The sequence below is a fragment of the Rhincodon typus genome, chromosome 24, assembly GCF_021869965.1.
Source record: "Rhincodon typus isolate 14 chromosome 24, sRhiTyp1.1, whole genome shotgun sequence".
Lineage (NCBI taxonomy): Eukaryota > Metazoa > Chordata > Chondrichthyes > Orectolobiformes > Rhincodontidae > Rhincodon > Rhincodon typus.
This window is the reverse complement of record NC_063355.1, coordinates 18,780,986-18,785,867: the sequence shown is the minus strand read 5'-3', so window position 1 is coordinate 18,785,867 and position 4,882 is coordinate 18,780,986.

Below are 4,882 nucleotides of genomic sequence, written 5' to 3'. Positions count from 1 at the left end.
CTTGTTATCTCAGATTCTCCAGCATCTGCAGTTCCTACTATCTCATGATCAGATGATATTTCAGTTACAGGATGATACTCCATCTATTCAAAAGTTGGTCAATGTGCAATTTATCAAACAGAATTAGTGTTTAGGATTACATCTTCACGGGTCACTTGGACCAGTCTCTTGGAGTCTTGTCAGCCATAAAAATTTAACTTCATGTTCAACTTAAACTGTGATGATTGTTTTGTATGAGTCTGAAAGAGTCGATTGATTGCATTAAGCATCACCAACTGCGATCGCATCATGAGGACTTGCTGGGAGAATAGCTAAGGATCTTGAAGCATTCAGACCTAAGACCAGGTCCTCCTAACACGTCCTTGTAATAGGTAGTTGCAGAGATGCAATAAACTATTTTTGTTTTAATTCATTCACAGGATGAGGGTGTCACCGGCTGGGCATTTATTGCCTGTACCATATTGTCCAGAGGGCAGTTAAGAGTCGTCCACTTTGCTGTGGATCTGGAGTCACATGTAGACCAGACCAGGCAAGAACAGCAGATTTCCTTCCCTAAAGGACATTAGTGAACCAGATGGGTATATATGTTGGATAATATTGGAATACTATATTGCATAAGGAACTCTACTAGCTGGACTAGAGGTGGCTATACTCATGAATGCTAGAGCACATGGGACCTTCAGGAACATATTCCTAAAAGGTATTGGTGGCAGTACATACAACATGGTGAGCATGGTGACAATCTGAAGATATGCTTTAGCTTCAATGTACAATATGGTGAGCAGCAGGGATCTTCTAAATGGGACCCAAAGATTGATTTGCCTACTCTATAGCACAGTGAGTCACAATCATCAGTAATGAGCTGATGAACTCTAGAAAAGAAACTTTATATCACTATTTCAAAGAATGATAAAAAGCCCGTCAGACTTATTAAAAGACATCTTGGAACAGAAGAAATTTGCACCACCGAGGCAGAGGTATAGGCTGCATCCCAGGGTGGTGGTCTGTACCAGTGGTTCCGAGTCAGAGTTCGATCAATAAGTGAACTGATATCAGATCGTGTGAATCAAAACTAGAAATGCCTGGCACAAACGGAAGATTTTAAATAGCACAGTAACCTAGGCTGAATGGATGAGAATTTTTTAAAAACATTTTTTCAACAACACCATGAGGCATGGCTGGAAAAGAAAACAGAAATAACAGGGCCAAAACAGAAATGCATAATCTGGCATCAGAAAATCAGGAACATCACAAAGCCAGTATTTTAAAGCATACAAGCATTGGGCAATAATAAATTGTGAGCAGTTCCAGTCCAACACAAACATCTTTCAGAAAATTCATGAAGGCCCTGAGAGAGGGAGCACCTTTATTAAAGATGCAAAATCCTAAACAAAACAAAAAACAGAATCCTTGAGGTTAATTGTGTTGGAATAAGAATTTGTTTCATCCTGTCAACAAGGTGAGAGCCTGTGACTATGCTGGTTTGATGGAAATGGTTTCCATTGCTATCAACATTGTTAATATTTCAAACTCAAAGAACTAGCAAGACTTGTGAGGATACACAACAAAGAAACAGGCAATGACCACAGCCAGTATACACTACTGAGTGTATTAATAAATCAGTAAATGAAATAATACCTCTACCTACATCATCACAGATCTATAAGCAGATTGAGAACAAAATCTGCTGATGCTCATTGGAGATGTGGTGCATACATTCCATGGAAGCCACCACTAAGAAGAGCTCAGCAGCGCATGGGCAAGGATTCATGCTGCTGCAAAGAAAATATTGCTTGCTCTGATGACAGTGATAACATCTTCAACAAAAGAAATAAAGATTAAAGATCCTCCATTCAGAAGGAACTGCAAGCTTCAGACCAACCGGTTGACAGGCAAAGTCGACTGTTTTCTACTCAGCAAATCTCCTGCTTCCAATTTCAATGAGAACAGTTTCAAGGAAACTAGTAAAACTTAAGATAGTCTGAATTTGTAAAGTCAAATAGTTGGGCTGAGTTGGGATAGTAAGAAATGTAATTTTTATAATTATTACTGTTAAACATTTGTTTATCAATAAATAGCCTGTGGAGAGTTATTGTATATGTGTCTAAAAGGCTCTGAAACATTTACTAGTGATTGAGAGCAATAATGATATTATGAAGACCAATGGGAGAATAATTAAGGATCTTGAAGGAGTCTTATCTAAGACCAGGTCCTCCTAACAGTCTCCATAATAATGTATTCCATAACCTTGTAACAGGTAAATAGTTGTAGAGGTGCAATAAACAAACAAAACAAAGAACTATGGATGCTGGAGATCTGAAAGAAAAACAGAAATTGCTGGTGAAACTCTCTAGGTCTGGCAGCACCTGTGTGAGAAAGCAGAGTTAACGTTTTGAGTTGGGTTGCTCTTCATCAGAACTGAATGAACTTAACTTGTTTAAAACAAGACACTCTTCTAGTTAGACCAGATTGTGCTGTCCTCATCCATCCCCTGAGGAACACAACCCTAGAAATACACATCTACCAATGACATTGGCCCAAATAGCCAAATGACCTATTCTACTTCTTATGTTCTTAGACATATAACAGAGGAACAGCAGTGATAGCATATTATATGAAATAAATAATAGTGATAAATACCCTCAAAATAAAAGCAGAAATGCAATTTCTTGCATCAAACAATCCTCAATAAGCCTGCAGCTCCACGTACATATCACTCCTCCTTCAATTAACTTTTTCACCTGGAGTCTGAAACACCTTCTCAAAAGCCCACTGTATTGTTACATTTCTCTCACTTGTCATAAACTTTCTCAAATGTACCTCTTCCCCTGTTTTCAGTTACATTGTATAATCTTGCACTGCTCAATGACTGCCCCTGACTGTAGCGAAATCTGTTGGGTGTAGTTTACAACATCAAATACATTGTACCAGTGCAACTGATTGTTGTTACAGCTGCTTATGATTGAAGGAGTAAGAGCTAGTACCTTTAGTTAACACAGAACAAAGCCTGATGTTTCAATACATATTTCCAAATTTGCATTTTGGGTTCATATGCAAAGTTCATATGTAAACTAATATAATTCAAACATACAATTGTATCTTGCATGGGAGTCAGATTACAATAGATGTTACAATCACAATTTTCAATTTAGTAAAATGTTTCAGAGATTCAGAATCAATATGCAAGACAACACAAAGGCATTTGACCTTGACCCTTTTGAATGCCATTTTAAGCAAAAAAAGGGACATTTATTTATCTTAAGTCTGTGAAATCAGATAGAATTCAGAAGTGACCCTGGTTTGGTGAAGGAAGCAAGTGTGAAAATAACAGAGGTTGTGACCACAATCTTCCAATCCTGCTTAAATTTGGGGACTGGTGGAGTGCAAATGATACATTTTGTTCAAAAAAGAGGGAGAGGGTTAAACCTGACTACTACTGGCTAGTTTAAAATCTGCTATCAGGAAACTTTAAAGCAAACAGTCTGAGACAAAATTAATTGACACTTAGGAAAATATGGGTTAATGAATTTGTTGAAAGCTAACTTTTTGACTAACTTGATTGAGCTCTTCGATAGATCAATGGAGGAATTTGATGTAAGTAGTGACATTGATGTTGTGTATGTAAACTTTCAACAGGTATTTGATAAAAGCAAAGTACACAATCCCACCAGCTGCTGAACACTTGGCTGCTGCTGGAAATAACCTGAGTTGGAAACATAAGGAGTGAGACAGGTTTTTCTTAAGAGCAGTCAGTAGTGACATGTCCTGCAGATGAGGCTGCAAAACCTCCCCCAGACCATGAGGCATGCAGCACCCCATTACGGAGGGCATTGTCTCCATCATTCATTCAGATTCAGCCTCAGCGAGTGAACCCACTTGTTGAAGGTGCCACATCGGCTAAGCGGCAAACACATTATATCAAAAATGTCTGCTGCACTCTGACCCCTTTCCCCCTGTTCACTCACATCAACCTTCCACGTTTCGTTACATTCAACAGAGTCCATCATTAAACATACATGACAGATGAGGAAGTGATCATCCCTATCTCTCACAGCAGCCTTGGGAAGTTACACAAGTGATGGATTAGCCCTTGTCTCTTTTTAAGTAATTGCTGCTAACTTTTGCAACTTTGAGATGCTGATGTTCAAATTGCAAGGAAGCAATGACAACAGAGCAAATTGCCTTTAACCAGCATTTGAACCGTAAACATATTCACTCCACGTGCATTGCAAATGGATGATGAAATAATTGCCAATTAAATGTAACTGTAGTTTGCAAACACTTGCTTCATATATTTGCCTCTGCAATATGCTAGTGCTCATAATGGTAGTGGCCCAACTCTGAGTGAGGAGGCCCAGTTTCAAATCCCACCTGCTCCAGAGGTGCGTAATAACATCTCAGAACAGGTTGATTAGAAAATATCTGTCCTAATGTCCAGAAGACTGGATCCTGTGCTTTTATTCATCAAACTGACACTAACTCTGTCCACCCTGACCACTGTACCACCATTTTCCAGTTGCACCTCAATTCTAGAGAACAGCAAGTGAAGGCAGGGAATGCAGCTCATGGTGAACGCTGACAGCATTGGGCAGTGCCTGTACTTGGAGGTACACCTCAGACCTCCAGGTCCCCTTTTACTTCAACCTATATCAACAGGCCATTTCCACCCATCAGCCCATATGGAAACACACCACATTGAAATTTGCCTCCACTTGTCTCCCCTGTCTCCTGAGACTGCGGATTACACCTTAATGATGGTCACTCTGGGCCTCTCTATGCTCTTCCTCTGGAGGCTATGGTGGTGGTCCCTGTCAATAATCACTTCCCCCCAGTCCCTTACCCTACCTTGCCCTCCCATGCAGTTCCACCTTCTCCCCAATAT